The 24,715-nt window shown below is 43.7% G+C and overlaps 2 long non-coding RNA genes and 1 pseudogene across 2 annotated transcripts in view; 1 reads left to right on the top strand and 2 right to left on the bottom strand.

Moving 5' to 3' along the window:
- The window catches only part of LOC139045505 (uncharacterized), a 36,236-nt gene extending 29,434 nt beyond the window's left edge, over window positions 1-6,802 (bottom strand). Inside the window, exon 1 of the long non-coding RNA XR_011503933.1 lies at window positions 6,548-6,802. This is a non-coding gene — a long non-coding RNA (uncharacterized lncRNA). The remainder of the gene's footprint in view (window positions 1-6,547) is intronic.
- Window positions 6,803-11,312: 4,510 nt separating this feature from the next.
- LOC139045475 (uncharacterized protein C2orf78-like) lies at window positions 11,313-17,348 on the top strand (annotated as a pseudogene).
- Window positions 17,349-18,382: 1,034 nt separating this feature from the next.
- The window catches only part of LOC139045506 (uncharacterized), a 36,498-nt gene continuing 30,165 nt past the window's right edge, over window positions 18,383-24,715 (bottom strand). The window contains exons 3-4 of the long non-coding RNA XR_011503934.1: window positions 22,867-22,998; window positions 18,383-19,266 (exon numbers count right to left, since the gene is read on the bottom strand). This is a non-coding gene — a long non-coding RNA (uncharacterized lncRNA). The remainder of the gene's footprint in view (window positions 19,267-22,866; window positions 22,999-24,715) is intronic.

The following is a 24,715-nucleotide window of genomic DNA, read 5'->3' as shown; positions in this document are numbered from 1 at the left end:
AACCTTTGCTTATCTTTTCAAAAGAACTTTGAAAGCAATGAAATGAGTCCCCAGCATCTGGTGTCCAAATGGGAGACACTCTTTCCACCTAGTAACACACTTTTTGTGAGCCAAATTTGACATTAGCCTGTCTCCCTGTGTAGAATGAGGCTCCCTGAGAATGGAATTCACAGCCCACACAGTGGGTCCCCTCTGCTCTCCGCTTGGCATCTTGCTGCTCCCCTTCTTCAACCCCACCTAGTAACCACCTGTACTCCCCTTTTTCCTTCTTTCCCATCTTAAAAACAGATACAAGGCAACAAAACAGAGCAAACGTCTCCACAAACAAGGTCTAAGACACAGATGGCCAGCCCTTCTGTATCCCTGATAACCCAGCCCAGTCCCGAATGCTAAGGTTCATCAATACTCCCATGCTGACTGAAATTGTTTTATTATTATTATTATTTTATTGCGGAGACATTGGTTTGTAGCATTAGACAAGTTACTGGTATACATCATTATATATTTTGCTTTCTGTGTAGATTACATCATGAATCGAGCCACCCAAAGGCTAATTACGATCTATCACCACACATGTATGCCTAATTACCCACTCTCCCTCCCCTTTCCCCCTCTGGTAACCACCAATCCAATCTCTGTTTCTCTGTGTTTGTTTTTCATTGTTTTATCTTCTACTTATGAATGAGATCATACGGGTTTTGAGACTTTCTCCCTCTGACTTATTTCACTTAGCATAATACCCTCAAGGTCCACTCACGTTGTCATAAATGGCCGGATTTCATCATTTCTTATGACTGAGTAGTACTCTATTGTGTATACATACCAATCTTCATTTATCCATTCATCCCTTGATGGGCACCTAGGTTGCTTCCAAGTCTTGGCTACTGTGACTAATGCTCTGATGAACATAGGGGTGCATGTATCTCTATGCATTTGTGTTTCACGTTCTTTGGATAAATACTCAGAAGTAGAATAGCTGAATCATATGGTAGATCTATTCTTAAGATTTTGAGGAATCTCCATACTGTTTTCCCCAGTGGCTGCAGCAGTTTGCACTCCCACCAGCAGTGTAGGAGGGTTCCCTTCTCTCCACATCCTCTCCAACACTTATTGTTTCCTGTCTTGTTCATTATAGCCATTCTGACCGGAGTGAGGTGACACCTCATCGGAGTTTTGATTTGCAATTCCCTGATAGTTAATGATGTTGAGCATCTTCCCATGTGCCTGTTGGCCATCTGTATATCTTCTTTGGAGAAATGTCTATTCAGATCTTTCGCCCATTTTTCAATTGGGTTGTTAGTTTTTCTGTTGTTGAGACGTACGAGTTCTTTGTATATTTTGGATATTAACTCCTTATCAGATATATGATTTGCAAATATGTTCTCCCAATTGTTAGGTTCCCTTTTCGTTTTGCTGATGGTTTCCTTTGCTGTGCAGAAGGCTTTTAGTTTGATGTGGTCCCATTTGTTTATTTTTTCTATTGTTTCCCTTGCCCAGTCAGACAAGGTACTTGAAAATATCCTGCTAAGACCGATGTCACAGGGTGTACTGCCTAGGTTTTCTTCTAGAAGTTTAATGGTTCCAGGGCTTACATTCAAGTCAATCTATTTTGAGTTAATGTTTGTGCATGGTGTAAGATAATGGTCTACTTTCACTCTTTCGCATGTGGCCGTTCAGTTCTCCCGACACCACTTATTGAAGAGACTTTCTTTTCTCTTTTCTATGTTCTTGGCTCCCTTGTCAAAAATTAGCTGTCCATAGATGTGTGGGTTTCTTTCTGGGCTCTCGATTCTGTTCCATTGACCTGTGTGTCTGTTTTTGTGCCAGTACCATGCTGTTTTGGTTACTATAGTTTTTTAGTATATTTTGAAATCAGGGAGTGGGCCACCTCCAGCTTTGTTCTTTTTTCTCAGGATTCCTTTGGCTATTCGGGGTCTTTTGTTGTTCCATATAAATATTAGGATTCTTTGTTCTATTTCTGTGAAAAATGTCGCTGGAACTTTGATAGGGATTGCATGGAAAATGTAGACTGCCTTAGGAAGTATGGACATTTTAACTATGTTAATTCTTCAAGTCCAAGAGCATGGAATATCTTTCCATTTCTTTGTGTCTTCTTCAATTTCTTTCAGCAAGGTTTTATAGTTTTCAGTGTACAGATCTTTCACTTTGGTTAAGCTTATTCCTAGATACTTTACTCTGTTTGTTGCAGTTGTAGATGGGATGGTATTCTTAATTTCTCCTTCTGCTACTTCACTGTTAGTGTATAGCAACACAATGGATTTTGGTATGTTGATTTTGTATCGTACAACTTGACCATATTCATTTATTGTTTCTAAAAGTTTTTTAGTCAATTCTTTAGGTTGTTCTATATATAAAATCATGTCATCTGCAAATAGTGACAATTTCACCTCTTCTTTTCCAATTTGGATCCCTTTTGTTTCTTTTTCTTGCCTGATTGCTCTGGCTAAGACTTCCAATACTATGTTAAATAAGAGTGGTGAAAGTGGGCATCCCTGTCTGCTTCCTGTTTTTAGAGGGATAGCGTTCAGTTTTTCTCCATTGAGAATGATATTTGCTGTGGGTTTGTCATAAATGGCCTTTATTATGTTGAGGTACTTTCTTTTTATTCACAGTTTTTATCATAAATGGATGCCGTATCCTGTCAAATGCTTTCTCTGAGTCTATTGTGATGGTCATGTGATTTTTCTTCTTCATTTTGTTAACGTGGTGTATCACGATGATTGATTTGCAGATGTTGAACCATCCCTGTATCCCTGAAATACATCCTACTTGATTATGGTGTATGATCTTTTTAATGTATTGTTGTATTCAATTTGCTAATATTTTGTTGAGGATTTTTGAATCAACGTTCATCAGTGATGTTGGCCTGTAATTTCCTTTTTTTGTTGTTGTCCTTGTCTGGTTTTGGTTTCAGGGTAATGTTGGCTTCTCAGGAAGCTTCCTCTCCTCTTCAATTTTTTGGAAGAGTTTGAGGACAAGTACTAAGTCTTCTTCGAATGCTTGGTAGAATTCACCAGGGAAGCCATCTGGTCCCAGACTTTTATTTTTGGGGAGGTTTTTGATCATGGTTTCCGTCTCCTTACCGGTGATTGGTCTATTCAAATTCTCGATTTCTTCTTGATTCAGTTTTGGCAGGTTGTATGAGTCTAAGAATTTATTCATTTCTCCTAGATTATCCAATTTGTTGGTGTGTCGCTTTTCATAGTATTCTCTCATGATCATTTGTATTTCTGAGGTGTCCGCTGTAATGTCTCCTTTTGCATTTCTAATTGTATTTATTTGAGACTTCTTTGGTTCTTTGGTGAGTCTAGCTAAAAGCTTGTCAATTTTATCTTTTCAAAGAACGAGTTCTTGGTTTCACTGATTTTTTTCTATTGTTCTTTTAGTCTCTATGTCATTTATTTCTGCCCTGATGTTTATTATTTGCTTCCTTCTACTGATTTGGGCTTTGTTTGTTCTTCTCTTTCCAGGTCCTTTTGGCGCACCATTAGATGGTCTATTTGGGAATTTTCTTGTTTGTTGAGGTAGGCCTGAATTGCTATACACTTCTCTGTTAGAACTGCTTTTGCTGTATCCCATAGATCTTGGCGTGTCGTATTTTCACTTTCATTCGTCTCCAGGTATTTTTGATTTCTCCTTTGATTTATTCATTGACCCAACTGTTGCTCAGTAGCATTAGGGTTAATCTTGACAAATCAGTGGCTTTTCTGATTGATCTCTAGTTTCATACCTTTGTGGTCAGAGAAGATGCTTGGTATTATTTCAATCTTCTTTAATTTGTTGAGACTTGTTTTGTGGCCTAATATGCGATCTATCCTGGAGAACATTCCACGTGCATTTGAAAAGAACGTGTATTCTGCGGTTTTGGGATCAAATGTTCTATATATATCTATTAAGTCCATCTGGTCTAATGTGTTTTTTAAGGCCGACATTTCCTTATTGATCTTCTGTTTGGATGATCTATCCTTCGGTGTAAGTGGAGTGTTAACGTCCCCTACTATTATTCTGTCACCGTCTATTTCTCCTTTTATGTCTGTTAATAATTGCTTTATATACTTAGGTGCTGCTATGTTGGGTGCACAGGTATTTACAAGTCTTATATCCTCTTGTCGGATTGTTTCCTTTATCATTACGTAGTGCCCTTTTTTGTCTCATTACAGTTTTTGTTTCAAAGTCTATTTTGTCTGATACAAGTATTGCTATCCCAGCTTTATTTTCTTTGCCATTTGCATGGAGTAGCTCTTTCCATCCTTTTACTTTCAGTTTGCGAGGGTCTGAAGTGTGTGTCTCTGATGTACAGCATATGTCTCAGTCTTACTATTTTATCTAATTGGCCATCCTATGCCTTTCGATTGGAACATTTAGTCCATTGACATTTAAAGCAGCTATTGATAAATATGTACTTATTACCACTTTTTTACTTTTTTTCTGGGTGTTTTAGGAGTTCTTCTCTGTTCCTTTCTTTTTCTCTTGCTCTCTTCCCTTGTGGTTTCATGGCTGTCTTTAATATTATGTTTGGGTTCCTTTCTCTTAATTATTTGTGTATTTATTATAGGCTTCTGGTTTGTGACTACCATGAGGTTCATATATAATAATCTAGGTATACAGCAATCTATATTGAGTTGAAGGCCTCTTTAGTTTGACTTCTTTCTGAAAGCTCTACTCTTTTACTCCCCTCCTCCCCCATTTTCTTTTTGATATCATATCTAACATCTTATTTTGTGTGTATCCATTACCTTGTTATCATTGAAATAGGTAATTTTAGTACTTTTGTCTCTTGACCTTTTTATTATCTTCATAGGTGGCTGATCTGCTACTTTTACTGTATTTTTGCCTTTACCAATGATTTCATTGACTTTTTTGGGGATAATTTTCTTATTCCTATTGTGGTCTTCTCTTTCTCACTTAAATAAGGTCCTTTAGCATTTCTTGTAGAACTGGTTTCTTGGTGATAAACTCCTTTAATTTTTGCTTGTTTGGCAAACTCTATCTCTCCTTCCATGCTGAATGATAACCTTGCCAAGTATTCTTTTTTTCCTTTCAGCACCTTAAATACCATGCCACTCCTGGCTAGCTTCTAATCTTTTGGCTGAGAAGTCAGCTGATAGCCTTATGGGGTTTCCTTTGTATGTGCTTACTGCCTTTCTCTCACAGTTTTTAGGATTCTCTTTTTATCTCTAATTTTGGATATTTTAATTATAACGTGTCTTGGTGTGGGCCTCATGGGTTTATTTGGCTTGGTGCACTCTGTGCTTTCTGTGCCTGGCTGTTTGTATCCTTCCTTAGGTTAGGAAAGTTTTCAGCTTTTATTTTTTCAGATAGATTCTCTGCTGCTTTGTCTCTCTTTTCTCCTTCTAGGACATCTATACTACAAATGTTAGTGTGCTTTATGTTGTCCCAGAGTTGAAATCGTTTAAATTCAATTATTTCACTTCATGGTTTATTTTTAACTCTCATACAACTGATGCCATCAAACACAATCAGTGCACAACTTCAAGTTCATATTTTGAAAGAATATCCAATGGAAAAGGGGCTGTGAACTTCACTTAGTGCTAGGAGTTACAGCGAAAAGCAGTATTTGAGCTAACTTCTATAGGATCGGGGAGAATTAACTGAAACTAACTCAGTGAATCTGAAGGATAGAAAGTGAGGGCAAAAGGGGCACAAGACGGGGCTGAAGAAGCAGAGAGGATTCTAGACCAGGCAGACTCTTCAAGGTCAGAGTCAAGAGTTCGCTTTTATTCTGAAACAATCCTTTTGAGCCATGCTTCTGATCAATGTTCCAACTCGCCTATTAAAAAGAGTTCCTGTGTGAAGAATGGCTTGGAAGGAAAGGAGAGTAGATACATGCACACTAGTCAGGACCTAAACGCAAAAGATCAGGCAAGTTCTGTAAGAGGATGCTGAGGGAAAGAAGGTGACACATTCCAAGATATTCAGGAGATAAGATGAAGCGGACTTCGTGAGGTATGAGATGGAGGAAACGAAGGTCTCAAAGGCAAAGTTTCGCAGTCAATCATTTGAACTATAGAGGAAGATCTCTCCAATGAGACCTGGTGAGAAGCACCAGGTGCCCTTTGTGATTCCTGGACGCAACACAATCCAACATTTTCCATAGAAAGTTCAACAGTACTGGAGGGCTTTTTCACTCAAACTTAGCTCTTATTATTCACATTTTCCACGCCAAAACAACACGATTTGAGGAATCGAGCAGGACTCAGTTTGGATAATTAAGTCCTGTCCCCAGCATTGACAGACCATCCTAAAAAGCAGTCCGTATGCCTCATATCAGAGCAGCAATGGCCAGAACCTTGTTTTCAAAAGGATGGGGAGAAATCAGAACATCTCAGACTGTTTGTTTCGGCTACTGCTGGCAAGCAGCCAGCCAGTCAGTGCCTCCGAGCAAGGGCAGAGGGGCCAAGAGCCCTGCAGCGGCAACAGTGACAGACAGGGACCCCAGTGGACGAGGCCCAGGCCCAGGAGCTAAAAGGCGGCAGGACCGCGCTCAGGAGCCAAGGCTTATTACCTTTCGGAGACATGGTTTCCACCCTTCCTCTTGGCTGAAGAACGCCCGGACAAGTAGGGTCCCTGGACTGGGCGTGGCAGGTACGAAACCACTGTCTCATGCGGGCCCAAGATGCTGACCATCGAATGCCAACAGTGAGAAAGTCCCCCGTCCGGGGCGCTCGGGAACAGAACAAGTCCCCCAACTGCAAGCACCTCGGTAGCAATCTAGGCAACCCTCATCCTTACTACTGCGCATGCGCTACTTCCCATCCTCATGACGTCACCACGCCGGCGGCCTGAGAAGCTGGGTTAGTAAACAGGACTCTGGTGGCCACAGCGCCCTCCTTCGCTTGAGGACAGAACTACAGCTCATGCAGATCACGGCACGTTTGTCAAGGCCTTGAGATTTCAAGCAATATGGGACATGGAATGAAAGGTTTTTTTCCCACTTCCCCAGTTCCTTGTGTGGTTGTCCTGATATTTTCCAAGTGCTCACATTCACTCGTATATTTTATATAAATATTTCTTTGTACCTATATGCATAGACTCGATTTCGTGTAAAAGCAGCACACTCTATACATCCTACAATCAACCCTGGACACTGAACTTCCCAGTCCATTTATTCATACATCCATTCTATTCTTGCTAATGCTTGCATAGTATTACATGGCTTATAATTTACCATAATTCACATGATGAGTCCAATACTGATGGACTTTTAGTTGGTTTCCGGTTTTTTGTCCTCTGTTACAGACGGACTGCAATGTGAACACCCTCGTGCGTGAATACAGCTACTTTTAAATTCTTAGAAGTAGAATTACTAGAAAGAGGACATGCAAACTTAAAATTTTGAAAAGTACTGTCTAATTACCCTCCAAAACCATTGTAACGACCTACCCTCCCACTTACAGTGAAACTTTATTGGATTCCTATCCTGTGCCAGGTATCAGCTAGAGGGTGATGGTATGTATATTGTAGGAAATACCAAAAAATAACTGAGAGTGATAAGAGTGGATCTCAAGGCTACAATTTCCACACAGTATCAGGCACAGGGAGCAGTACCTGTTAGAAAAACCCTTAATCTGGCTACAAGGGGAACAGCAAAGAACACCACGTCCTACAACAGGTCTGAAGGCAGAAGGGGCACTAAATTTCAGATTAAACCGTAGATAATTCTAATAGCAAAGGTTTATTTACTATTTTCTACTTTCTGAAAATATCTTACAAACACTGTTAACAATCTTTACAGCCATTTCAGTGCTAGGTAAACGGAGGGTCAGAAAGATCAGAGTTCTAAAATAAAGGAATGAACGAACGGCAAAAAGATCACTAGCTTTAACATTTCTGGGACAATCATAGTGTAACCAAGTTCGAATGCCCAAGCATTTACAATTCGGAAATCTTCTACATTATTAAACATGGATCAATATTAGTAAATTGCTATCTGGAAAAAGAACGACATATGTGAGCACACCATCGTTTGCAAACTTACAACTCAGTACATTCAAGTTTGGTGCTACATCATAAAATATTCCTTTGGAATCTATGAAAAGTAATATCCAACCGGTGTGTAGTGGCCTAAAAGTACATCCGGTACAAACGTCTATAGACACGACTACAGAAAATATGACATACATCGATCAGAATCTAGAAAGGCTATATGGGTCTTGCACTTCCCATTTGCTAAGTGACACAAGCTTGGGGTGGGAACACACTCAGTTGACACAAGAAAATACAGACCTAAGCATAAAACGCTTTTTAGAAACTATGGGAACCGGCAAAGCGTAGGCCTTCCAGGGTGTGAATCCAACCTGAGGTTAAAAAACGCCAGAATAGGTATGCAGGACACTGGAATGGAAAATACAGGAGCAAGGCATATTTGGATCACCAAACAGCTAAGCAGTTGACACTAACAAAATCTGCCAGTGTCTTGTAGGGCCCCAGGGAACATGCAGGAGTGTGAGGGACTCTAGGCCTTAATTAAATGAAAACGTGACGATGGGGAGAGTAAGGAAGAGCCTCAGGGGTAGAAGGACAGGGCATGTTGCGTGAAGACAAGTCTCAGTTATCCCCATGGGTACGAAATGCAGGAAGTGGCTCTATGGGACAAGACAGTGCCCTAACTATTAAAAAAAAGGCTTTCTGTGAGTGTAGGGCTTGATGCTCAGTTCCACAGCGTTGGACTCAAGCTTGGAAGTTTCTCCCAGCTTCACTTAAGATTCTATTAGAGGCTAATATGACGCTGAGTCTGCAAGCTAAGGTTAAATGCCCAGAACTACGGAGAGAATGTAGTTACAGAGGCCGGGAACCAGGAAAGGCCTAAGTAAGGGTTTGCCTAACTAGATTGGATGTTGAAAGTGAATATTTTCTTGTATAAACATTTGACTGCCACCTGAATTTGTCTTACCACAATTGTTCCAATCTTACGTCACCCACCCTAACCTGCAGTAGCTCTGGATCCCCTTCATTTCCATGGGAACATAGAAAAAAGAGAGAGACTGGTTTAACTTGCGGATATCTAGGATATGTTGTTAGCCTCCTGTTACATCCTCATGTCAGGGAAGTAGGCTATTTGAGGTATGAAGCTGAGGGACAAAAAATTTCAAACGTGAGCTCAAGCCATATCTCGACACTGCAACACCCTTCACAATTTCTCCTCGGGTAAACACCCCCGCCATCACTCAAAGCATTCACATTTCATAACAGGAAAAATAAGCCTATAAATGAAATGTGTGTCTCTGGAGGTCACATCTAGCAGCTATCTTCTCGTGGCCTCTGGCATCTTGGATCACACACCTAGGCATCCGAAAAGTCTGCCACCAAGGAAAATGACTGCATGCAAAGATTTCCTCCCCAAACCAGCTGACTCCACATACAAATCAGCAGCAACTCAGCCCTCGCCCACTGTCTCACAGTCACCAGAGTGGTTAGAGAGAAGAGCACTAAGCAGGGGCACAAAAGCAGAGGCTCCCAGGCCAGCCGGGTGCACTGCACACATCTGCTCCTTAGGCGTGAGGGCACCGTGCAACTCACCACAATGCTTCTCACAGTCCCCTCGTAAGTTTCTCCACAGAACCCTTCAGGTCAAGTTAGTTCATGACGCTTCAAAATGAACAATCAGCAGGAGAACAGCATGTGATCTGTCTCCCAGTGTTGGATCCTTAAAAACGGAACCAGGAAAAACACGGAGACAGACCCAGAGCATTTGAAAACGACCCATATTCTACAAACATACCAATGAATAACATAAATCGTGCAATATCACATAAAACAAAATGAGGCAAAGTAATTTAAGGTTATTCTCTTAAATGTACAGAATTCGTGGCTGTTGCTGGACCATCCAGTGACATTAAAAAATATATACTGAATTGTCAGTTCCGTTAATACAAAGTGAGGCCAAAATGTATCAACCTGTTTCTCAAGAAACCCAAAAATCCACAGGCAACTCTCTTTTTCTGTCCCTTTCACCTTGCCTCTTCCCTATTCTCCACGAATGTCCTCCTCTTTCTCTCACTATTCTCCTCTGCATGTCGCTTGGCCTTGCCCACAACCATGGCCGACAGAGAACCCTAGAGGCCCAATGTTCTACAGTGGCTGTTTCCAAGAGGGAGGAAGCTACAGCAACTGCCACACCGGATACACTCAGAGGAGAAGGAAAGGGGAGGACCCCAAATGACTCTCACGTATAAAAGCGCAGGATGGCAGGAGGCCTGTGTGGCCAAATGAGCCAGAGGTAGCAAATTATGGGCAAAAGAATTGCAACCCAAGGCTGGAAGAGAAGACCTCTGCCCTCAGCTGTGTCTCTGGCTCCCTGGCATATGCTTCTAATGGGCAGACGCCATTTTCAGAAGCATCAGGCACTGGAAAGAAGACCTCTGCTGCTGGGATTGAAAGGAAGTAACATCCAGGCGGGGGAGAAGCAAGGGCGAGGCTGGTCCCAGAAACAAGGCCTATAATGCAGAAAAAAGAAAAGGGGAGCAGCAGAGAGATGCAAGTCCAACCTAGCCCAGCCCAGCTCAGTCCAAGGAAGGTAGGATTCAAGGAGAAGAAACTGAAAGAGAAGAGCCTTGAACCACATCATTCCCCACAAGGGGCACTCAACAAACCTCACCCTACTCTTTCACCAAGTTACAGAAAGAACTCATTAATCCCTTCCTTTGCTCCTTAAAAGCTTCAACAAGTTCACAGTTAGATCAACTGATAGGAGTTCAAAACAACTGTATTGAGTCAATCTACATGTCCCTTTCCTTCCTCACTAAGGATATTAATTAACTGTACCTAAAATTATAAATGTACAATAATTCAAAATGTATAATTTATAGACTAAAATAATCATGAGTTAATTATATTAATGAACATCTATAAGGAACGTTGAGAAGATTCCCTAATATAAGAGCCTGGGGAAGAGAGACTATGGCATCTGGCTCCTAGGATGTCACCTCCCCAGAGCTCAGCCACGCAAGTGCTGCTGTAGCTCTCCCCTGACTCCCTCCACCCAATCCTATCTTCTTGTGGGGAATCTGGCCGCCCTATTGGTTGTCTCTTACCTTTACACTGCCTGCTCTGTGACATCGTTCTCCCCCTGGACCTACTGCCACCTGGTAGAATCTTGGGGTTTCCATGGAGTTGCTGGTAAATAAATTTGGATCATTGCAAGTGACCAGTGTGACCAGCGACCTTCGTACTGGACACACCGCTCTTTGGCGGCAGCCACTCAGACTTCCTCTGGTATCATCTCCTCATTCCTTGCATCTGCAGTTGATGCTTCCTCTTCTTTTCTCACCATGTCAGGTAGCGAAAGAAACTTTTAAATGTTTTTTGTTATGTCTTTTTGCCCCCAAATTTGGTAGTAGATTCAAAAGAGCATGGAAAAATGAGGGAAAGTATTGAATTAGAAACCTGGGAGAGTAATTTCACATTTTACTTTGACATGCATGAGCTGTGTGACTTTGGACAAGTCGTCGACTCTCTCACAAACTCTGTTTCCTCCTCATCTCTCACATCAGGATATTACAACTGTTGTTCCTTCTGCTCCTTTTCTTTTCTCATATTGAATCTTAAAGGGCACCCAGGTAGAAATGAAATCAGAGACTTCTTGAGAGTGTTCCCTGAGAAACAGAGAGAAATCCTAGGTGATGCAGAAAACTAGTAAAATATACCCAGAGGTTTCATCTGCAATGGTCTCCCTCCACTGACATTTCAACTCTAGTACTTCAAATTTAGGGTGCGTCAAATAGCAATATTCACATGTTCTGGAATTTTCTACCTAAATGAGGTGAAAAGGAAAATAGGGTAGGAGATGGAGAGTACTGGGCTACAGGGGGACTAGTTCTTCAAAGGTCAAGAAGTTGAGGATTGTTTTCATCAGCACAGGCCAACAGGAACCTAGAGGGCTGAGGAAATAGAAGAATGAGGAGGAGAGCAAGGAGGAGCTCTCCAGGAAAAAGAGGTGGTTTGGCATGAAATGCTGAAGGAACCAAAGATTTTCAATTGAAGCAGGAAGAGCACAGAGAGAGATGTGCTCAGAGCAGGATGAAGCACAGCTGACTTCAGCAAACGCTCACATTCATAGCCGAGGAAGGCGAGTAAGGCAGGGGAGGGCATCGCCAGGAAAAGCAGCTTCTCAGACTCAGACTCACTTGTTTGCTTTTTTCTCTTGCCTCTCTGAACATGGATGGCACCTGAGAGTTTGAATATACACATTTCAGAGATCTTTTAGGAATGACACTTCCTATAATCCAGAAACTGATAAAGTCGTTATCCAGAGGGCAGGAGGCAACAGAGTTTCTACTGTTTTATTCTCATTTTTCAACTATGCAGATGTTATGCCTGTTAAAAATAAAACATAAATTTAAAAAGAAATAATATCCCCTAACTTGAATCAGAAGGACTAATTCCTTACTAGCTGTTCCTTGCTGGGTCATGATCAGAGAAATAAGAACGGGCACAGTAACGGAATTCCTTTACACTTAGGATGTTGCTCTCAGCTTTGTACCAGTTTTCACTGAAATATCACTCTGCTCGTATTGTGGCCAGATGTACATTCACATTTATAGCATTTAATGCCTTTCAGGTGAGTTTTATTCATATAGCTTCTCTGTGGGCACGTAATGGCTAGGAATTCATTCAAGATCACCTTCCACTCTGGGCTGGTTTTGGTAAATAGTATTCACTACAATGGAGGCAGCAATACTCACTTTCACGACACAGTATGTGTGATACATAATTTCATTTATTAGTAAACTTATTATGCTTTAGTGCTTGCTACATACCTCAGTTTTCATATATCAGTATAGTTATTTTTAGTTCTGTGATAAAGGTTTTCCATGATTTTTTACAGAAATTGTCTTTCTCCCTATAACAGATATGCCACATACAACTTTCATTCATGTATGAATTATTACTAAGATTATAATCATTATTACTATAACTACAGATGAGTAACCCGATGCTCAGAGATTAAATTACAGTTTTCTTTCAAAAAGCACTTCTTGGGATGCACACCCTCAGGCAATCCTGTGGAGGTAGGATCAGAAACCAGGCTTGAAGAGGGTAAGAGTGACCCTTTACACCTACCACCCGGACTGACTACTGGGTGAACTCTAGGGAACAGCACGTGAACTGCACGAGCAAACAGACCCTGAAGAAGACAGTGGTAACAGCTGCACTGTTTTCTAAGGGACCAAGAAAACACCTTATTAGGAGGTCTCCTTCTCCCGGGTTCTGGTAGTGGAACAGTCAGAGCAGAGTCCTGGCAAGAAGTCAGGAGACAGGCTCTGTGACCTGGTGATGATGCTGCCATAATGGGAGAATCGGACCACTCCAGCTGACCTCTCTGAGCCTCAGTTTCCTCACTCGTACCAGGAGAATGTTAGAACAGAGCATCTCTGAGGACGTTCTACTTCTAAAATGCTTCTATTCTAGCAAAGAGTAGATGAGTCAGGACTAGGGGAGGCTCAAGGGAAGGATGGACAGCGAGAAGGGGCTTCCAGCCTAGACAACAAGGTGTGAACCACACCGCTTGGGGCTTCTGCACATCTCTGCCGCAGCTGGGAGCACAGGCAGTTACACAGAAAGGAACAAACTGCACCCGGCCTTACAACCACCATAAAGGGGTGGATGTTCGCTATCTCAGTGAGCAGGGGATGAGAGGCTTCCTCATGCAGCAACCTTGAGATGATGCTTCTCAAACATTGTCAGAGTTGATCAGTCTCATTGAGTTTTTCTTCACCCTCTTGTTCCCTACAGAAAATTTCCAAAATCCATTTTTACTTGGAACTCCAAGCTCCCTGCAGCTCTCTCTTCCTGTGGTGAGCGATGCAGCTTCCCTAGCAGGAAGTGTCTGCAATTTCTCCAGAGTCTCTGCTCCAGCCGTCAGTTCAGGATGGCTACTGCCATCAGCCTCGGGCACCTCTTCCCAGCCACTCATGGGCAGCGCCTACCTTTACCAACATTCTAGCACAACCACGCTGTCTGGAGTGACTGGCCAGAGCCAGAGCTCCACCTCAGCTGCTTCCTATCCGGGTCTCTTTGAGTGGGGTGTCCCAGGAAGCACTGCACAGGAGTCCTCTTCACTCGGAGACTGCACTCTGTCACTGGCCACGACACAGCGGTTTCTTCCATGTCTATGGCAGCACACTATGACAGAACTTCAGGTGCCAATAACCTGGTCCCACTGTATCCATCACTTTCCACCAGCCTTGTTCAGGGAACACCATCTCAGGTTCCAAATCAGGGACACAGCCTGTCACTTCCCTACCAGGAAGGAAGCCAGGTGTACTACTATGGTCACGGCACACTGGGGCCTCTGCTGTCTGGAGAACTTGGCCCCTGCCTGCAGTCCTACGGCTCTGTGTCCTACACAGGAGCTGGGGCCTCTGCTCCTCAACCAGAAATGGTGTTGGTACTAAAGGAGATTCAGCCCACACATGTCCTTCCACCAGCCTCCACCTCTGGGGTCTGCTACGCTGCGTCTGCTCCAGCCATCCCACAAACCAGATCTCAAGGTGAGTACAAACAGCAAGAAGGCAGAGAAAGGAGGTCTGCATCCAAAATCAGGGTCAAATCTGCAGCTGGGAAGCGGCGAGGCCACAGACAGGTAGAACTGAAGTCCTGACACGTTAGTGCACACTACCCTCGCTCAGTGCTCCCCATTTCAGACACGACATAAGAGCACATAATACAGGTCAGAAGGGGGCAGTGTAATGCCCACCTACACTTCATGGCTGAGAACCCCAAGAGCACACCAAGGGACCCCACAAGTCTCATTGCTCCACCTGCTAAGTGCCCTGTACCACCACACACAAATGAACTCCCTGTCCTGATGTACAAGTTCAGTCTCCTGGGAAGGCGCTTCAGAACCCTCATTCCCATAGCGTCAGGTTAACTTTCTGCCACTTTCCTGATACCGGGAATAAGACCTTGTCTCCCCAGATCCCGTCCAAACTCAGTGGGCTAAGAATCTGTCCTTACTTATAAATTTCATCAGGAAGAGCTCCACTCCCTATCCTGGTCCGCGGTGCGAAGTGTTCTTATTCTCTCAGGAGAATGCTAGGAATTGTGAAATGTCTCATACTTCAAAAATCTCTTTTACTTTTTAATTCTCCTATGACAATCCTATGAAATACAAAGAAAACCAAGGGACAATGACATCCAATGATCACCAGTAAGAACCAGAACACTCGCCTCTTATCTCCTAGTACAGGGCGCTGTCCATGATCCTTAAGAGCCAGGAGAAACGCCTTGCCCATCGGGGGAAGGGACGTGGTTGCTGCACTGGTGTCTAAGGGGGAACACCTCACCCACCGAGGACTCACTTCATCCTTGCTTCCTTTGTAGTGGTGGAAACGTCCCTGGGGATGGAGACTTCCCTGGGGCTGGAATCGCCAAGCCAGAAAATTTACCTACAGCAAGCTCCAGAATTCCCCAAATCCTGCAGTAGCAGAAATACCCAGATGCTGCAGAGTGACCCACCAGCTGAGCTTGGGGATCTTTCACTGACAGCTCCAGTCCACACTTCTAACAGTGACCTCCTGGCACTGTCTCCAAATCCAAAGAACTGGGATGAGTTTAACACCAACCTTGCAAAGCCCCTGGATCCCGACCAGATCCCAATACAAAACCAAGATCCGCTACTACAGCCTTTAGAAATTCCTGATATTCTCCAGCTCCTGGCCTGCATCGATCCCCTCGGGCCAGAGGACCACCCTGCTTCCGAAAACGCTGATCTGGGAAAGAGTAGCCTGAGTCTTGAGGGCCAAGGGACACTGGAAAACGGGACCGAGGCTAGCGGTGGCCTTGCAGACATCGCTACACTGATGGAGGATGGTCACCTTCCCCAACTATTCGACCCCTTGAAAGACCTTGATCAACCCCAAGGCCCCGAGCTGATCCAAGCCAAAGAGACAGGAGCCATCGAGTCCATCCAGCTGTAGGAAAAGTCAAGTAGCAGAAAGGATGCCTCCGATAACACCAGGAAGAACAAACATCAGGCCTCTGAGCCTCTCGATGGTGCTCCCAAGGCCAAAATCCAGCCAAAGGACCCGGAGTGCCTGTCAGGGGGAGAAGGGCTTATTTGCAATGCTGCAGCCAGTGACAGGGCTCCTGAGAACGAGGCCGAGCACTCCAACAGCAAACCTCAGAAAGCCGCACCCAGCAGGATCAGTACAACTAAGAGCCATGGGCAGGAAAGGACCAAGAGGACCAGAGGAAACAACCCCAAGAAAGCCGGAGAGAGTCGGCAGTCAGGGACTGAAGTCAGGGTGGAAGAGAAGCCAATGATGCCCAAGATGAAGCGGAGGAAGAATCAACCCGAGCTGAGCCAAGAAACCTTTAAGCGGCCTCGAACCAGCCTCGGCCAGCACATGCTGGAGTCGGTGCAGGTGTTTCATGCTCTGGGGAGGAAGAGTGAGAAGAACACCGGGCCCTCTTCCTCCCGGGCCCTGGGAACCTGCAGCAACCCCAAACACCCCCAGCCCTGCCCAGCTATCAAACCGTGGCTGGATACCCCACTCAAGCGTCAAGGTCCTTTGGAAACTCGAGTCCAAGCTCAGAAACCAGATGGCAGGGCTGAAAAACAGTGTCCACCTCCATCCCGGGATGAGCTGCCACCTCCTGGGAAGGTCAGGTTGGTACCTTTGCCTTTTCTGTCCGTGGACAAGCCTCCAGCTCGACCTGTTCCTCGGAGGCCACAGGCTCTGGCCTCACATCGGCCTGCTGTGGCAGACCCTGCCCGGCCTGCTTCCATCAACTCAGCTCAACCAACTGCAGTCAATTCCACCCACCCAGCTCCTGCATCTTTGACAGGTCCTGCCAGACCAGCTCGGCCAATTTCCACCAACCCCACCCGGCCTAGCGGCCCTCAGTGTCCTGCTTCAAGGCCTGCACCTTACAGAACAGCATCTTGCACTTCTCTCCAGCAGGAGCCCGTTCCCACTGCTGTGCCCATGCTCCGGGCCCCGCCCAAGCCTCCCGCCCAGTATCTACTGGAGGATTTCAGCAAGCAACCAATTCCATGGAGGAAACCCGTCATTCCAGGGCCAGTGATGTCAGAGCCCATCACACAGGAACAGAGGCCAGAGCGGGAGGCCATGAAGAGGCAGGCTCAACAGGAGCGTGAGAAGGCTGCCAAGTACACCTCTTGGGGGAAAGTGCAGTTTTTCATTGAGAGGGAAAAAGAAATGGAAATTTCTCGATACTATGGCTACGCGATATAAGGCTGCTAGGGCTCTTGGTGCCCCTTTGGGGTCCAGATGTTTTTCTATAGATAGATAAGAGTTATATATTTTGATATTTTAAAAATTTACTAGAACAATAAATAGCAGTACTAGTTAATAGATGAGTAATAAAGAAGCCTTTTGTCTTGGAGATGCTGTTAACTGTGGTTTCTCTTTGGTGGGGGTGGGGATCAAAGGCTTCATGAGAAAAAAGAAGTGACGTTGGATGGGAGAAAGAGGGAAAGGCATACAAAATGATGAAACAGGCAGGAAGTGGGTCTAGGGCTGGGGTAGCCAAAAGGGGAGAGATTTTAGGGGTTTAGAAAAAGAAGCAGGAGTCATGAATGGCAGAAGTCAGAAGCAGGGCCTGAGAGGAGCGTTAAAAGAGTAAAATTGGAATAGAGTTGAAGATGGCAGCTGACGAGTCTAGGTGGACCAGGACAAATGTAAAAACTCTCTCAGGGAGGCTGTACTTATGGCTCGTGATCACATCAGTGTTCTGGGAAACAAGAGATTCAGGACACTTCTCCAAAAGCCCTGGGTCACCTCATCCATGAATGACTATGGCTGAGGACGGTCAGTATAAATCAAAAGGGAATCTATGAGATGAATGACCAGGGCTGAGTCACCTTGGGGGCAGCTGGTAACAGGGGCCTCCCCATGGGAGCTGCTGCAGCAGGAGGCCCACCCAGGACAGGGCAGGCAGAGAAATCGCCTTTCCCCGACCCCTGTGCACCAGGCCCACGAACTCACTACTTCAGTTAACCTTTGCAACAACACGCGAGGCCAGGGTCACTGAGCCGCTTTACTACTGATGTTCTGCAGTGGGCTGCAGTCACACTGCCTGCGGAGGAGCAAGGCCTCAACTTGAGACCTGCATGCCAGCAGTGCTCAGTATTGGCTAATGCTTGTTGGTGACCAAGCTGGCTTTCAGAGCACAGCATCTGGACGTTACTGGTGGACGAGATCCAACTTCTGGAGGGGCCTAGATTTTTCTTCTTTAGATGTACTTCATTCTATTTCCCCTTCTGTACAGACTACATCATGTTCCCCACCCAAGTCTAACTGCCATATGTCATCTTACACATCTGCCCCTTACCCCTTTCCTCCTCCTCCCACCCTTTTCCTTCTCGTATCTATGTGTTTGTTTATCTTCCACATATGAGTGAAGCATAGGGTATATGTCTTTCTCCATCTGACTTATTTCACTTAGCATAACACCCTCAGGGTTCATTCACGTTGTCGCAAATGGCAAGATTTCATGTTTTATGGCTGAGTAGGATTCCACTGTGTGTGTGTATATATATATCATCTTCTTTATCCATTCATCTCTCAATGGGCACGTTGGTTGTTTCCAAGTCTTGGCTATTGTGAATAATGATGCAACGAACACAGGGGCACATATATCTTTTCCCATTAGCGTGTTTCCGTGTTCTTTGGATAAATACCCAGAAGTGGAATAGCTAGATCATATGGTAGTCTTATTTTTACTTTTTTGAGGAATCTCCATACTGCTTTCCATAGTGGCTGTACCAGTTAACATTCTGACCAGCACTATACAAGTGTTCCCTTTTCTGCACACCCTTCCAACACTTGCTATTTCTTGTTTTTTTAATAATAGCCTTTCTGATGGGGAGGAGGTGATAACTCATTTTAGTTTTGAATGCATTTCCCTAAAAACTAGTCACGTTGAACATCTTTTCATAAGCCTGTTGGTCACCTGTATATTTTCTTTGGAAAAACATCTCTTCATAAACATTAACTTGAGGCGCCTGCCAGGGCCTCCGCAATCCACCTGGTCTGTTTCTGCCCTCTCTAAACATCGCCATCATCCAAAAGCACACAAGAAAAATCCACTGGAAGCGTCGATCACAGGGCAGGAGAGCGGTGGGAGCACGTGAACACTGGGTCGCTGCTCCACGAGGCAGGACGTATGTGCCCAAGGGTCCAGAGTCGCATCTTGGGAGGCTTGTAGGGCACCTGGAGGGGGTGAGCCAGGGGAGGGGGGGCATAAAAGGGAATGCTGTGGGGGGTGGGGGAGAGAAGGGGATAGCAGATAATTATCATGGGAAAATTGGTAATTTACATTTCTAAAATTATTTTTATTGAGACATAATTCACATACCATAGAAATTCATCTTTTGAAATTGTAAATTCAGTGGCATTTAGTACATTCACAAGCACAGGCAACCACCAGCATTATCTAACACATCACATTTTCATCACCCCTAAAAGAAACCCCCCTAACCATTAGAGGCTGCTCCTCATTCCCTCTTCTCTCCAGCCCCAGGCAACTACTCAGCTGTTTTCTGTCTCTATGGACTTGTCTTTTCTAGACATTTCATACATATGAAATACACCACAATATGTGACCTTTGTGTCTGGCTTCTTTCACTTAGCAGAATGTTTTCAAAGTTCATCCATGTTGTAGTATGTGTCAGTCTTTCATTCTTTTTTAGGACTGTAAAATATTCTATTGTATGGATCCACCACACTTGTTTATCCTTTCCTCAGTTCATGGACATTTAGGTTGTTTCCCCTAGTAATTTACATTTATTGAGAATTTATATTGTGTTAGGAAGCACCCCTTGGGTCATCAATTCCATTTCACAGATAAGGAGACAGGCTTGGAGAGTGTCAAGAATTGGCCCAAGGTGAAGAGTCAGCAACTGGGGGAGCTGGGGTTTCAACTCAGGCAGGCAGACCTCAGAGGTAATAGATTCACAGGAGAGAACGTGAGAAAGGTACAAAAGGGGATTCAATGGAAATTCACCCTTCTCCCCAAGTTCCCCACCCACCCAATTCCTTCCTCCCTTAGACACATTTACTTTTGCGATGCTGTGGATCCTTCCAGAGAAATGATTTACACCCCAACACGGATGTATCACAATTTACTGACTAATGGGTCCCACTGATTTGAAGTGTCACTCTTACGGTACACTAAATTCTTACATTATGTTTGAATTACTCTTCATAACTGCCCTGACTGTGTCGCTTGTCTCTAATATTTGGCATTTCTCTAGAATTCTTTTTCTCTTCTTATATATTTTTTAAAACTTCCTCCTTTTCTTATTTCTATTAAGGCATTATCCATTGTGTTCATTCACTCTTGTATTATCTGTAATGTCGTCTTCAGACCTGGTTTCTTCAAAGAGTCAAATTCGAGAGGAAAATAAAAAGAAGGTGAGAGACACATGGGGGGAGAACCCATAGATTAAATAAGATGTCAGAAACCTAACAATGAAATGCAAAGTGTGGACCTAAGTTAGACCTAACTCAAACCCCTAAAAACAATTTCTATGACATTTAGGAGGCACCTGAGAATTTGAGAACTGACTGGATATTTAATAATAAAGGAGGATATTAAGGAACAATAGTCTGACACTTTAAATATACATACCAAAAATGGACAGGTGAAATTATATGATATTGGGCATCTGCTTCAAAAAACTATGGAATACGGTGAAACACGTAGGGGTAGAGAGGAAACACGACAGCCATAAGCTGATAAATATTCAAGCTGGATGAGTTCATGGGTGGTCCACGAACACCACAGCATTAGGTCTGCTCCTGTATAACTTCAAAATTTGTGGTAATTGTTTAAAAAGAGGATGACACTGTGGAAAAGTTGTTGGCACTTTCCAAAGGATAGACATACAACTCCTTTGTGATCCAACATCTCTACTCCTACCTATACATCTAACAGAATTGAAAGCAAAGATCTGAACAAATATTTGTACACAGTGTTCACAGCAGCATGATGCATAAGAGCCACAAGGTGGAAACAACCCAGCTGTCCATCAACAGATGAATGGATAAACACAATGAGGTATGTATACACAGTGGAATGTTATTTGGCCATAAAAAGGAAAGACATTTTGTTACATGCTGTAACATGGATGAATCCTGAAAACATTATGTTCAGCGAAATCAGCCAGACACAGAAGGAAAAATATTGCATGATTCCGCTAATGTGAGGTACCCAGAACAGGCAAATTCATGAAGACAAGAAGTAGAATAGAGGTCACCAGGGGCTGAGGGAGGGGAAATGGGGCTGTTATTTTGTAATAGTTACAGAGCTTTTGTTCAGGATGATGGAACTTGTGGTTACAGGCAGTGGTGACGGCTGCACAACATCATGAATGCACTTAATGCCACTGAATTGTACACTTATGAATGGTTAAAATGATAAACATTATGTATATTTTACCACATCAAAAACAAAAGCAAAAGGAATACCCGAGTTCAAGTTTCAATTCTTCCTTTTCTGGGCCTCAGTTTCACCATCTGTGAAGTGAGTCACTGTCACCGTCTATGCTCCGGGCTCAGTGCAGAGGAAGCACTCAGGAGGGGACGTTAGTACCACTCCCACTTCATCAGCAAAGGCCTGCTGTGCGGATTCACTGCCTTAACGTGTGTGCACGCACTTTTTAAATGGCAGCTGCTGTACAGGCCTACCTCACTGTACTGTGCTTCGCTCTACCGTGCTTCACAGACGCCGCATTTCTTACAAGACCCCCATCAGCAACCCGATTACAACTCGCTGAAGGCTCAGATGATGGTTAGCATTTATAGCAATAAAGTATCATTTAATTAAGGTATGTACACTGTTCTTCAAGACCTAATGCTATTGAAACTTAACAGACTACAGTGTCGTGCAAACATAACTTCTACATGCACTGGGAAACCAAATTATTAGTGCCACTCACTTTATATTGCGATATTCACTTTATTCAGTGACCTGGAACAGAACCCGCAAGATCTCCGAGGTAGGCCTGTACAAATGTTAAGAGACATTAGGTGTTATTGTTTCCCAAGGCCATGGAACTGGTCAGAAGGAGGATAATTCTTTCTCACTGATAATGCCACACAGGCCAACAGAACGTATGAGTTTCCCTGGTGTGTCCAAAGATATCAGGAAAAGAAAGCATAAAATTTAGAGAACTGTCTTCTACCGAGATGCTTACACGTGCTCTGACAACTATTTAAAATAACTGCTAAAGACATCATGGATATTCCTTTCTTTTCTTTCAGGCTACTACTTTTCTTACTAAAAGTTGACTTGACGTTCAAAATATAGAACAGAGGGGCTGGCCCCGTGGTGTAGTGGTTAAGCTAGGTGCATTCTGCTTTGATGGCCTGGGTTCGCGGGTTCAAATCCTGGGCTCGGACCTATACTACTTGTCAGCCGTGCTGTGGCACTGACCCACATACAAAATACAGAAGATTGGCACAGATGCTAGCTCAGAGCTCATCTTCCTCAAGCAAAAGAAGAGGAAGGTTGGCAACGATGTTACCTCAGGATGAATCTTCCCAGGCAAAAAAAAAAAAAAATATATATATATATATATATGTATATGTATGTATATATATAAAGAGAGAGAAAATGGAAGTCTATAGTATTTCTCAAGCATGTACAGAGGCTATTGCCAAATATTATATTTCGATTCAAGTCTCTGATCTCTTTTTGAGACAGCAATTAGAAAAGTGTAATTAAGGAAACCACTTGGTTCCCTTTTTGAAATACTACCCATAAGAGAAGGCCAGCATTATAACTACTGAATTACTATGATTATTACACTATAAGAACAAAGATGGTCTTTTCACTAAGGGTTCCATTTACCTCTGGTTTGTATTAGTGGCGAGTGTGTGTTACATCAATAATCAGTCCAAGTTCTTCATTCTGCTCTCAGATTTTGCTAGAAACATCCAAGGGGTGAAAACATTCTTCTGGAGCAAGATTCTTCTCCAAACTCTGTCAGAGAGAATGAGGTAAGAAAGAACAAATGTGTCCTTAAAATCCTTTCTTATACCACCAATTCATTCAAGCCCTGTGATGCTAACAAACAGTGTGATTCAGAGGAAAGTTTCCACTCTTCTGGAAGTTATGAGCTACATTACAATCCTTTCTTCCAGGGATTAGAGGGAAGAAAATAAGCTCACGTCTATAGAGTTATTTCTGTATTTGTTTCATGTGGGTTCCCAACCAGACTGTAAACTCCCAGAAGGCAGGGACCACATCAGTGTTGTCCACCACTGTACCTCCAGCTCCAAGTGGAGTGCCTATAAAAAGGCACTTATAAATACTCCTAGAATATCTAAATAAATGAAGGATGGCTCTTACTGCTAAATATTCTTTTCTGTATTTCTTTCATTTATGTACTCTGTTCCATCGATCTATTTGGTTATTCAAGTGCCAGCAACACATCTTTTAAAAAAGTAATAGAGGGGGCCAGCCTAGTGGCATAGTGGTTAAGTTCACAGACTCTGCTTCAGCAGCCCAGGCTTCGCAGGTTTGGATCCAGAGTGGTGACCTAGTACCGGTTGTTGAGCCACGCTAGCTGGCATCCCACATGAAACAGAGAAAGATAGGCACAGATGTTAGCTCAGGGCCAATCTTCCTCACACAAAAATAAAAAACGAATAGACTACTTTTCAGAGCAGCTTTAGCTTCATAGAAAACAGAGCAGAAAGTAAAGAGTTCTCACTTTAATCCTCTCTCCTTCACCCCACACAGCCTTCCCCACCATCAACGTTCCACAGCAGTGTGCCCCATTTGTTAGGATCAGTGAACGAACGTCAACACATCATTATCAATCAAAGTTGACAGCTCACATCACGCGTCACTCTGTGTTGTATATTTGATAGATTTCGGCCAATGTACCATGACATGTATTTACCCCTATAGTATCAGACAGATTAGCTTCACTGCCCTAAAAATCCCTTGTGCTCCAGCCACACTTCTAATGTGGCTTAATTTCTGGTACGGCTACATGAACCCCTTCCACTGCTCTTTTTTTTTCAGAATTTTCCTGGCTATGTAAGTTTCTTTTTCTATACGAGCTTTAGAATCAGATGATATGAGATGATGTTAAATTTACAAATTAACTTAGGAAGATCTGACAGAGCTACGATGCTGAGTCTTCCACCGAACATTGTGAAAGGTTTGAAGACTGTATTAATTACAACAAGGCGTACCATCTCTCCTGTCAGTTTCTTCCAGACTTGGAGCTGGAGGATCATTACCATCTCCAGCTATCGGAACAACAGCCAACCTGAGGTAACTCATTTAGTCACAAACCGCTTAGGGAGCCTTCCTTGATTAACCCTGTCTGTTGTCATTTCCCCCTCCTTTCCATTCCTAGGCATTTCTGCTGTGGCATTTCTGTGACACATCATTTGCCACTTGACAGTCCACTGTGCCTGACACTCGACTGCCAAGTACTGAGGCAGCTTTGCCTTGGGTGACTTCCCTCAAACACCCAGGACACCTTGTCCCATTCCGCTGCCACGCAGGGGTCATTCATCTCCCTACCTCTACTGCGTGAACAGGGACTGCACTGGGAGTGGCCCTGCAGCTTCGCAACCCCCTTGATGGTGCCTTAAACAGTCCCAACACTGAAGAGTGCACACAGAACTAGAAGAGGCTTCCTATAACCACGTCACACAGGAAAGATGTTGGCTGTGCGGAA

The sequence above is a fragment of the Equus asinus genome, chromosome 6 (assembly GCF_041296235.1).
Source record: "Equus asinus isolate D_3611 breed Donkey chromosome 6, EquAss-T2T_v2, whole genome shotgun sequence".
Lineage (NCBI taxonomy): Eukaryota > Metazoa > Chordata > Mammalia > Perissodactyla > Equidae > Equus > Equus asinus.
This window is presented reverse-complemented; position numbering and strand designations above follow the sequence as displayed.